The following is a 13,140-nucleotide window of genomic DNA, read 5'->3' as shown; positions in this document are numbered from 1 at the left end:
CAAGTACAAAGAACCCATCTTTTTATATTATTCATAATTTATAAGTATTAAATAATCTGATATCAATAGTTTAAATATATGCATAAAATGCATAACTAGATACATATTTATAGATACACATAGGTACACACATCATCACATACAAATATAGATAGTTATATGGCATTTGTTTAAAGCTTCCAAGCTTAATTTCAAATTATAATTTTCTTATAATGAAGTAAATAGTCATTCATCTCTATATTATATATATATATATATAATATATATACTTGTTATATATAATAATAAGTAAAGACACTGCTCAGTGGCCTATTATTCTTTAGTCTTTTTTACGTTCTTTCTTTTTTATGTGAAAAGCTGTGACCCTATACCTCTAGACATATACAGTAATCTAAAACAATAAGGTGTATATTGAAAAGTTTTATTATGCACAATTTATATAACATCAGTTAGTTTCAGGTATGTGACATAAAAATTTGCTATTTTTATATATTGCAAAGTGGCCACCATAGTAAGTCCTGTTACTATCACCATGCACATCTGACAAAATTTTCTTGTGAAAAGGACTTTTAAAAATTTACTTTCTTAGTAGCTTTTTTTCTCACGTAGAAGAACTGGGTATAGGCCAGAGGTGCAGCAGGGGTGGATGGTGAGAGGTATCAGCAGAGATAGAGAAGGAGCAGAATAAGCAGACTGTATGAAATATACTGCCAAGGGGAACAGCAAGCAAAGTAGGAGAGGCCTGCTGTGCCATGTGGGTTAGCTCCTGAACTGGGATCCATCTCAAAGCACAGGGTTGATAACATTGAGACTTAATTTTTAGGCCACCAGGGAGGCCCAGTAATTGTTTCTTAAATGCTTTTTTCAATCCACCAAAGACCATTTGTTAACTTATTTCAAATATAAACTCAAGATCATAACAAGATTAAAGAATTTATAGAATTATGTTTAAGTTTACATTTAAAACAAGTTTCTATATATGTTTGTCATAGGGTTAACTATGAAATCGTTTACAAAGTGAATTCTCAGAGTAGCTACATTAACCATAAATAATTAGCTTGATACAGACATTTTTCTAAGTGAATGTAATTCACCATGCATGCTTAAATACCATTACTTTCACTGTTCTTTGGAAACATTAGTAACTTCCTGCCCTGCAAAACCGATGTAGAAGAACAGTAGTAAGTACAAAACAACAAGTTTTTCATTTGGAAATAACTTGAAAATCATATATAAAATTAAGAAATGTATATGGTGTTATATTTTATATCCTGGTATATTTAAGAAACACAGGTCCATTTTAAGCATGTTTTTCAATCTAGTTTTTTTTTTTTTTTTTGGTCCATTAATTCTCCTTGCTTAAGATTATTTCATAAATTTGTATACAGATGTAAATCTTCATTTATTTAGCAAGTGTTTAAAATGTTTTACAGAAATTTTCTTAACTGTATTTTTTGACTTTTAGTTGATTACCTTCAATACTTTTATTTTTTCTTCTCTATAATCATAGATAGCTCTAAAAAGAATTTGCTTCTTCATTATACATAAATGATAGATTTGGTGACTTAGTAATTTCTAAGAATATCCTCCAAATCTGTTTACAGTTACATTTGGTAGCAATTATACATATGCCACTGCATTTGGGTGATCACCTTGACTATGAGGTATAAAGGCTTTCCTTCTTTAAAAATAAACAAAAAAAGGCCCTCCCTAGTGGCGCTGTGGGCTAAAGCACAGCATTAAGAAGCTAAAGCCACTTCCACATGAGTTCCATTCCCACCTGCCCAGGAGGTGACCACAAGGCGCAGCAGACCTCTTCTGACCTGCCCGCTGCTCCCCTCAGCAGTGTACGTCCTCGATCTGCCTGTTCTGTTCCTCGCTCTGTCTCTGGTGAATCTTATCACCCTCCACATCTCTGGCCTGTACCCCAGTTCTGAATAAATAAATAAATTTTCAAAAAAAAAAAAAAAAAACAACTGACAAAAACTAACTTCTTCCCTCAAAAATATGTGTATAACACCTTTAAAAAAAAAACTATAAACAGAACTGTGAAAATGGATAAAAGTCCATGTTTAATATGAATTTTCTCCACTCTTCACATGTCAAGTTCTAACTTTATTAGAGTTCATCTCCTATTTACTCTGGAATTTTACAAAACTCTTAACATAGAATTCTTGAGAAAAGCTTAACAGTGATAGTTGTTTATCTCAGTGTTTCTCAGATGAAGATGATTTTGTCTAAAATGCTTCTCCCAGGGTTAACTGGAAGTGTCTGGAAGCCACAATGAGCATAATTAGGAAGAGAAGAGGTGGGTTAGTGTTGGCAGTTAGTGGAGAGAAGTCAGGGATTTTGCTAACTAAATACCCTATATAAGTGCCCAGAATATCAGTAGTACTAAGATTAAAAATCTTTGTGATGCTTGATGTTTTCAAAGATTTCATAGTCATTGAGACAAAAAAAAAGGTGTTTGTTTTTTTGTGTTGTTTTTATTCTTAGGGACCTAGGGTCTGATGTCTAATGCTTAATGGAAAGACTGACTATTCTGTTTTGGATTTTTACTTTATAAGACAGTCTCCAAATACTAGTTTCCAACTAACACACTGCATGTAGAATGTAAATTTTCAGTTCTTGATTATTGAAAGATAAAATGGTCTTAACCAGATCAGATAGACAAATGGTTATCAGGTTTTGATAGAGGAGATTCTGTGTCCAGAACCAATAATGCTGTATCTGAACAACAACAACAAAAAAACAAAAAAACAAACAACAACAACAAAAACATCCTTTGGATATAGCAGTTGGGAAGAAAGTCAGGATAAACTGAATGATCTAAAAGTTTTGCTCTCTGTTTTGGTAGTTACAGTTGAGCTAACCCATATGGCACATTATTCCTTACAGTCAAATTATCTGGCTAATGGACTATACTGCCATTTGATTTCCACAAAGATATACAATATAAAGATTCCAGATTAAATATTTCATACTAAGTCATGGTAAGTTTTAACACAGTCATCATGATATAGCAATGATATAGCATCACAGAAGGCGCCGTGGAAAGAGGTCTTAAATAAAAGGACGATCTGAGGTATTAGAGAGGGGAGGGCACAAAAGAGAGGTGAGGGTGGAGAGAGAGTACAATAGGTGGAGGACTTTGAGTGCTTTGGTGGTGGGAGAGCTATGGTGACCAAATCTGAGTAGAGAAATGCTATCCTGTCAAAATATTAGGCGGGTGTAACAGCCAGGGCACTTATGTAAAAAATATTAAAAATATAAAGATATTGGAACAGTAGAAAATATTCAAGTAGCTAATAAACTCCTTGAAACCATAATTTAAGTTTGGAGGTTTAATTAGAGATAATGGTAAGCATAAATTTAGATGAGTTTGTTGTGGAAAGTTTAAGAAATTAATGATGGCAAGAAATATACACAATAGTTTTAAGCTAGTTTTTGTGATTCTTCATGAAAAATACATTTATTGTATCCACATTGATGTTATATGTTATATAAATATCACATCTATATTCACTGTTAAACAAAATTTATATTGTTTCTGAATAGTCTTTTCAGAACATGTAGGATTAGTTCCCAGTATTTACAATACAATGACCATGATTATAAAAAGGTAGTATTTGTGACATGTTAAAATAATCTTTGTTACATAACTTGTGTAAAAGAATTTCAAATGCAGGGCCTCCCTAATGGCCTAGGGGTTAAGTCTCAGCATTGTCAGTGCTAGGAACTGCGTGTGACCCCTGATCAGGGAGGTGACCCACATGTGGCACAGCAGACCTCTCCTGTCTCACTGCTACCCTCAGTAGTGTCTTTCAGTCAATCTGCCTGTTCTGCTCCCTACTTTTGTCTCTGTTTAATCCTCTTACCATCTGTACCTCTAGCCTATACCCTAGTTCTTTTATGCATAAATAAATAAATTAAAAAAAAAGATTTAACTTCCTTGTTACCCAAGAAGTTAAGTTTCAGCACTATGAAGCTATCCACAACCACTGTGGCACAAGGTCGATCCCCAGCCAGGGGGGTGACACACATGGTACTGCTCCCCTCGGCAGTATATTTCAGGCAATCTATGTGTTCTGCTCGCTACTCTGCTCTCTGGTGAATCCTTGTATGCCCGCACCTCTGGCCTACACCCAAGCTCTTGTATGCATAAATAAGTAAAATAAATATTCAAATGTAGCCTATTCCTGTATTTATTAGGAATGACAAATAGACAGTATGCTAACTATATGGTGACTAAACTTTTTCAAGAAATATTGACTTGTAAATGCTCTCTAACTTACAAAACTTTGCAATTTATAATAAAGCAGTTCATGCTAAAATGATGCAAACAAGAGTTTAAACAGAATATTTTGCTGTGATCTTCACAGATATCCTTCCAGTGATATTTAAAGTTCAAATAAGTGTATTTTCCATAGTTAAATAATTATAATTAAACACTTTTAGTTAAGTTGGACTCCTGTTCAAAATAGCACAATATCTCATATTCTATTCAGTTGAGCGGATCTCGAATATCGAAATTAATTTTTAACGTGATTAATGCACTGAAGCCTCAATTCTGCATGTGTCTGAGGCTCATCAGTGAGCTTGAGATATTTCATATTTAAATATGGCTTCAAATGCATTATAATATTTGCAGAAACACTTATTTTCTAGAAAATATTTCAAAATCACAATCACTAATGATCTTTTTCTAACTATTGGTCTTACAAGTCAGTTCCTCTTATGCATTATTGTAAGGTTTTCTTACATGATATATAGTTAATATGGTTCACAAGCAATGAAAAAATATTCAACATTTTTTTTTTCACATGGTAGAGACAAAGACAAACTTACAGGAAAATTTTAGTTGTTACTGTCCACGTGCCTTTTCTCTAGTTGAGAAATGTCACTTAACTTCTGGTGTGCAGTGTCACACCTTCTCTGACACTGTCTGAGCCTGGCAGCCTTGGCAGGAATCTTTGACAGCTTGTCAGGCCCAAGGCAAATGCATATAATCTTTCCTCCCAGTAATTAATAATTAATTATTACTCATTAATATTTAATGAATGGTAGTTTGGAATAATCTGGTCTTTAAAACATGAGGGAAAAAAAAACACAACACAGAGACATTCTTATTTCAAAAGGAACTTTTAAATTCAGGACATTTACAAGTCAAACTAATCCTGGGGCTAATTGTGAAAAATCAATGAGAGCAAAAAAGCATACAGCATGTACAAAATCAGTCACACATGGTCACAGAACCTCTAAACCATTTCTCTTGTGGAAAGCTCTCTGCATCTCTGAGGTCTGTATTACAGGTACACCTCTCTTCCAAGAGACAAAGAAAACACTGCACAGCAGCAGTTTTGTTTTCTAGAATGGCAGGTTTGCTCTTAAGCTGAAAGAAGTGGCTTTCTGGAACACTGGCATGTGATTGCTATTATCTACTCTGTCAAAGGGATAAAAAAAAAACAGTAGAAAGACTTTTCTGGTAAAATACAGGAGAAATGGCTGATGGAGTCATTTTAATAAATGTGAATCATTAGATGTTATTTGTATTCAGCTTTGTTCTTCAGGTATTCACAGTGTCATCGGTTGTAATGACAATGTGTTGAGTACTTCCTTGATGGGGAAAAGCTGAAACACCTTTTTCTTGACATTTGTAAAAATGGTGAAAAGAAGTTAAAAAAAAAAGTCTTTTAAAACTATTTAAACTAATGATAGTCCCCAGTGCTACGGGAGATAATTCTCTTTCTGTTCATGTAGAAATCTTTTCAGAATTTCACTACACAAAGGGAAAATAATCCCTTTACTATCACCTGCAAGTAACAGATGACTAAACCCTGTGTATATATATATATATGAATGTGGGTTAAAGTTTGCAAATACAAATATTCATCATTATCCCTATCTTTTCTGGCCAACATCATATATATTTTTTTTTAGTTATTTATAGATCGATCAATAGATTTACATTATTATTCACTTTGTACTTTTTTTTTTCCATCTCAGTTGTAATCCCCATGAACAGTGTTATCTTACAAGGCATAATTCTCTCTAGAAATGTTCCATTGAGTGGAAGGATTAAATCTTTCAGGATTCTCTTCATCTGCCTTCCTGTTTCCTAACTCTCACATTTTAGGCAATTAAGTTGGATTATTCTAGATTAAATAATGAAAATTTAGAATCAAAGATTTTATCTTTTTTTTAGTTATGGTATTGCATTTGTGTTCAGATAGTTGAAGGATAAATGTAAGCTTAAGTACTTGGTATCAAGTCATTGATTTATCTGAGGCTATCTTTACAGTGTAGTCTATTTCAAAGATCACACAAGTTTTGCATATATATATGTGTATATATATATATATATATTTCCATAAGTAAGTATAAATTTATGCTTCATAGCATAGGTTTATGCTATGTCTCCATTCTTCTTGATTATTTAAAGCAAATTTCATTTTAAAATTCTCAGAAGAGCTCATTATTCTATGACATCTTTAATTTATATAAGATTCAAGTTTCTTCATAAGCACTTGTCTGTACCTATTATGTTATGGATAAATATAGCATCATTGGCTTGCATTTCTCTTCCTTAACTGTCTTTTGGAAGTTCTCTATTATCTTCTAACATAAAAGATAGCTGTCAAAAATTATGAAATTGTCTTGGTTTCTCTCCTTAGTATTTGACCTGATATTTTTACCTCAAGGATGCAAAGTTTGTTTTATTCTTGGTAGATTACCAGTAACTTGTACACACATATATGTATTCTGTATTTCAGGAAATCTTGTATCATAATTTGTAGTACTTATTCCCATTGTATTAACTTCTTTGAATATTCCTACTAATAACAAATATACTATTTTTCTATTTTGTATATATTATTTACTTTCAAAGTTTTTTTTTCCCCATTGTAAACATTGGGATTGTTTTCTGATTAACTAAATTACAACACTATAGATAATTTAAGTAGAAGCTCACAATTCTTACTGTACCACATCTCTTCTTCCTGTAGGTCTTTGGTGTATTACTGTCTTTGTAGTCACTGATTTGGTCTTCCATCCTTCTGTATCTTTCTGCAGAATTTTTGATCTCATATCAACAACTCTTTATATCCTAAATTTGTTATTTTATTATTTGAAGTTTCAATTTCTACCTCTGGTTGTTCATTTTATATCTGAGTACATTAGCTTAGTTTTTGTTGCTGTTGTATCCCTTTGATTATATTTTGAGTTCTCTTGCATTACTCTAACTTAATATTTTTTCTCTCCTTTTCTTTATTGTTTCAATTTTGAATTAACTGTCTGATAGGAAGGAACAACCATAAATTAAGGAGAATAAGGAAGATTCTGAGTAAGCAAAGAGTAAGTTGGGGAGCAACCAAAGGAAGGGAATGAGGAATATTTTTCAAGGGCATGTCTTTTGTAGTTGGATTCTGAAGAAAAAAGAACTGCTCAAATGAAAGAATGTCTCCAAGAAGTAAATAGGGAGTTTTCTTGTTTTACTCTGAGATGTTAATATCTGACAGTCAACTGATGGGAAACTGCACATGGTCAATTGCTCGTGCAATCAGTACACTCGTTGGATATCAGAGACCACCAGAGACTGCACAGGAATGACCCAGTGGAAACAGTATGGAGACACACATCCTTGTATAAGGACACACATACAAAGCAGTTGGGGTGCTCTACCCAGGTCGGGTGCTTGATGAGGGAAAGAATAAAGAAGGTTCTCTAGATTATACAGTCCCTCCCCTGCTCCTCAGCATGGTACTGACCACTGGAAACATACGGAGTATACAGATTGAAGTATTAGATTTGGAATTCCAGAGAGTTGGGATATCAGTGATGTCACAAAAACCTCCTTTCCCCACTGCCAGCATATTCATACCAATAGCTAAAACCCTGCATCTCCACTAGGTTGCTGACTCAGACCTGTGAAAATAGGACTCAGTACCTATGCAAGTCAGTCAGTCACTAAAATATTGATAGTACAATCTGCTGGGGATAGTAAAAGTCGTTCAACTCTCTAAGTTACTGTTACAGATATTAAAAGGTGTGTGTGTGTGTGTGTGTGTATGCATATATTAAATTTATATCTATATGCATATATAGGTATATCTATGAAAGTTAAATCAACAAAATGGACAAACCAAAAAAAAAATAAATAAAATAGCACATAGCACCTTGAAACCTGAAGGGTATGTGACAGCATAAGAAGAGAAAAATTCTCCTTGTACATTCATTTGTGGGAATAAAATGGTAGAGCATCATGGAAAAAATGTGTGGACTGGAAGATATTTCTGCATATATATAAGTTAATAAAAAACAGTCACCAGATAAGGAAAGATGAAGACACAGACAACTGATATATGAATTGTCCAACTTCTGGTTTTGGTAATGGTATTAATAGCAGGAGATTAGCAATAAAGCTCAGGAATTGAGGTGGAGATGCTATATAGGTAAAGGAGCAGCATAACTGAGACTTGTGGAAAGACAGATTTTATATATATGCACATATATTAGTAGAAAGGGTCACACTTAGAAACAGTTTACACTGAAGAACGAGGAGATGAGGTCATCTAATGGCTTGATAATGAAGAGGAGATGGATAAATTCAGGAAAATAGTAAAGATTTTGAGCAAGCAATGGGTAATTTGGAGAGCAGTCAAAGGAAGGAAAAGGGGAATACTTTTCAAGTATCAATAGGACTCTGCTGCCATTCAAGATAATAAATTTGCCTTGAAGTAACCTGCAGGGTCCAGGGTTGTTCATAACTAGAATAAAATTCTCATGTTATCTGCTATTTCATCAGGGTTATTTTATCAGCAGTTTATTCTGTTAGAAAATGACTTAAATAGACATGCACATATTAATGCTATATTTTATTTCCTGAAGAAAAAAGAAAATTAATTATCTAAGTCGTTATTCACATGCCTTTATATTCATATGTCTTCTAGTCTAATTATCTATCAAATGAATCTGAATGGAATGACTTCATCACATCTTCAATTTTGAACTTTAAAAGTGTTCTTTTATAGTTAGACATAAATATAGGTTATACAATGTAGTTATAATCTCACTATATTTATCTATAGATCTATAAAGATTTTACTTGTGGAATTAACACAATGACACTTCTTTAATGGTAAGTGCAGAAATGTTTTATGATGGTAATTTCTCTTCTTATCTATAATTAACCAATAAATATGACAGAAGACCATTTTATTTGAGTGCCAATAATTAGTGATTTTATATTTATATGACTTAGTAAATGAGACAGATTCTCTTACTGCTAGTAATAATTTCATTCTACAAACGGGGGAAATTCAGAGTTTATAGCTTCTTCTGAGTCACTAAATCCTACCATTTATCACTAGAAGCTATAATTTGGACAACAGAGTAAGAGAATCTACTTGTGGAAGTGAGCTTCTAAGAGAAATCTATGACATATGGTGAACACACCTAGGATAATGAAGAACTTGCTTGCTTTCTCTCTCTCTCAACTTCATTCCTATTTGGAAAATAAAATCTGCACTTACTTTAGGATTGAGAATTCTCTTATATCACAAAGAATCTGGGAAATATATGAGTGGCTTTGACATCTAAAAGAACCTCAATGTAGCTGATTATTTTCTATACTCAAAATCTTTGCTAACCTAATTGCTTGCATATAGCTAAGAGATGATACTTCCCAATCGTTAAGCTAAAATAGTGACTTTGGTTTTAATAAGTATATAATAACTATCTCCATTTTATAGGTTTGTAGGACATTTAAAATCCCTGCTTCACCCCTCCTTACCACTAGAAAATGTTAACATTCAGTATTACTCTTATACATGACAATATATTACATTTATTTTTTAAAATATTTTTCTCCATCTCTATTCAATGGCGTTCATTTCCACAAAAAAAAAGACTTTGAATCACATATGAGTAAATGATGTCTTGAAAGACAATGACAAATGACTCTTTTTAAATAAATTTTGAACATGTGCATTTTCTATATATCTTTCTATAGAAGTGAATATCAACAAAATATAAAATATTGAATATTTTGCTAATATTTAACATTTGAAAAATATTTTAAATTGTAACTTAATCATTGTATATGAATTAAATGAGAGGATTGTCATCAAATTATGAACATAACAAAGTAAATGTGCTTTATGATGATTATTTCCATATTATTAAAGTTTCTTGATTTTTATAAAAAAAGATCGCTTGAGTCAATTCTCCAAAAATACTAGTTACACTGTGAAATGGCCATATCACTTACTACTTTTGTCAAAGCAACTATAGATAACCAATCAAAGTAAAAAGACAAAGTTGAGCAGGAGTTTCTTTCTGATTGTAACAAGTATTATCAGTGCTAAATTCAGTGGAAACATTTTTTTGTTTAAAGATTTATTTACTTATGCATACAGAGCTGGGGGTACAGGCCAGAGGTACAGAGGCAGTGAGAGGCTTCACCAAGACAGAGTAGGGAGCAGAACAGATTGACTGACAAAGTATACTGCTGAGGAGAGCAGAAGGCAGGTCAGGAGAGGTCTGCCAGGCAATGTGGGTCACCTCCAGGGTGGGGACTGAACTCATGCTGAAGTGGCTTTAGCTTCTTAGTGCTGTTCTTTAACCTGCTTCGCCATGAAGGAGGGCTGTCAGTGGAAACTTTTTAACTATTGAGTTTCGAGTTTCGATGTATAAATTATATGAAGACTAATCATTTTGACTGCTAATTAAATAATAGAGTTCATTAAAAAGTCAGATTATCTTAACACTAGCTATTAAATCTCAAGATGAAGATATTTGTGTATTTGAAAATTTTAATTCTATTTGCAAAGATTTAAAAAATATATTTATTTATTTACGCATACAGGAAACTGGGGTATAGGCAATAGGTGGGGGGTGGGTGAGAAGATACACCAGACAGAGTGGGGAGCAGAACAGGCAGATCAACAAAGTCCACTGTTGAGGGGAGTAGTGGACAAGACAGGAGAAGTCTGTTGAAACTTGTGTTTTACTGGCTTCCTATAGCTACACAGTACTATAGAACAACAGTGCTGTGTTTTAACCCATAGCACCACCAGAAAGGGCCCTATTGTGAAAGATCTTTTCACATAGTTAGAATGAAATTTGCTGAGTAATTTTTGTATATTTTATACACAAAAATCCTGTAAGCTGTGAATGATATTCTAAGTTACAGAAACAGCCTAAAATGAAATTTAAAATGTTTACTAGAAGAAATGTATCCCTTATTTTGCAAATAAAATCAGTTATATTTTAAACTATAATAAAAGCTATGAGATTTCTTAAGTGGCTAGAATTCCTTGTCACATTCCAAGATAAATGGAGATTATTTTTTTTCATAAATATTAAAGTGTAACAGTACAAATGAAAATTGCTCTGACATAAATTTTCCAGATTTTTTTTTTTAAGTTTAGAATAGTGTCCCTCCCTGGTGGCGCAGCGGGTTAAAGCACAGCACTGAGAAGCTAAAGCCACTTCCACATGAATTTGATTCCCGCCTGCCCCGGAGGTGACCACATGGCGAGGCAGACCTCTCCTGACCCGCCCGCTGCTCCCCTCAGCAGTGTACTTCGTAGATCTGCCTGTTCTGCTCCCCACTCTGTCTCTGGTGAAGCCTCTCGCCGCCCCTGAGCCTCTGGTCTGTACCCCAGTTCTGAATTAACAAATAAATCTTTAAAAACAAAAACAAAAAAAGTTTAGAATAGAAAAAAAATAAAATTTAAAAAGAAAGTTTATTTTTTGGGAATTTATATCATAATTTTTATATGAAATTTACATGAGATAGGCATTAATTTTTGGCATAAAGAAAAACTACATGTAAGACCAAATTACAATTAGAATTTGTATTAATTGATGCATTTTATAAACATGTGGGAGTTACTCTAGAAATGAAATAGCTGTTTGCATACCATTAATAATATAAACTTGCTTCCAAATAAAACTCTCATTGATCCCTGTCCTCATACAAGCACAGCCTCCTCCACTGTGACACATCCCACACCGGCCTACTTTCTGCTTTCTGTACTTTCTGTTCTGTTTTGCTGTGAAGTCTATTTAAATAAGGAAAAAATCAGTGATTAACAATAACAGGATAATGACAGGATAATGAAGGATATAAGTTAATGAAAAAAGCTGAAATCTGGTATTTATACAAGACTTTCCCCCCTCTCTTGTTGAATGCCTGTTCTCATTTAAAATAACTTATCTCTATTAATGTTGATAGATGAACAAAAATGTTACTATTTGTTGTTGACTTTATACATGGCCTTCATTAACACTGTAAATTTATTCTGTGAATTTTTGAGCTTGACTTATACAAAATTATATCTAGATGAATAATTCCATTTCCTTCTAATGCTTGGATGATTTGGAGAGTCATTTGGCACTTGACAAGTTACATTATGAATATTATCAGCCATGTATTAGACAGAACACTAATTATTTCAAAGAATAACATGGAAAAATAAAGCATGCAAAGAGTTGCGTTTTAGGGGGTGGTGACAGAAACAAAAGATTTGTCAAGTAGAGAAACTTTAAGTTAAAAAATAATTTTAAATTCTCACTAATTGATCTCTTTTTACAACATCAATATAAAGAAAGTAAATTCAGCTCAAAAAATAAACCCAGAATTAGAAGTTGCATGAATATAATGATGTTGGTTTTCAACACCATTATCTTGGGGTTAATGAGTTAAATAGAAAAAGATGATAAGTATAACCAAATATTCAGTGATTGTTTTAATTGAAACAATGTATTTAGGATTTTTATTTACAGTTGTCTCAATTTATTTCTTTATACTCTATAAATGGGTCTCTTTAAAATGAAGTCAGAATTTGACATTCCTTAATTTTATACTTAGAAAAAGTTGATGCAATGTACTGTTCCTATAGTTATAAAAAATATCCCTTATCCTTAACATTGAATCACAGTAAAATTTACTTGGTTGGTTAATTCATTCTTCTTGTTGTTTGGTGTATTTAGTGATTTGCCACTTACTTTACTATAAAAATCTTGAAAACATATCTGACATATTAGGTTGGATTAATTCATGATTTGTCATGATTTGTCTATGTTGCTGAATATGCTGATTTTCACAGATCCATATTAGGTTGGATTAATTCA

The sequence above is a fragment of the Condylura cristata genome, unplaced genomic scaffold (assembly GCF_000260355.1).
Source record: "Condylura cristata isolate star-nosed mole 26May11 unplaced genomic scaffold, ConCri1.0 scaffold00010, whole genome shotgun sequence".
Taxonomy (NCBI): Eukaryota; Metazoa; Chordata; class Mammalia; order Eulipotyphla; family Talpidae; genus Condylura; species Condylura cristata.
Note: the sequence above shows the minus strand (reverse complement) of the source record.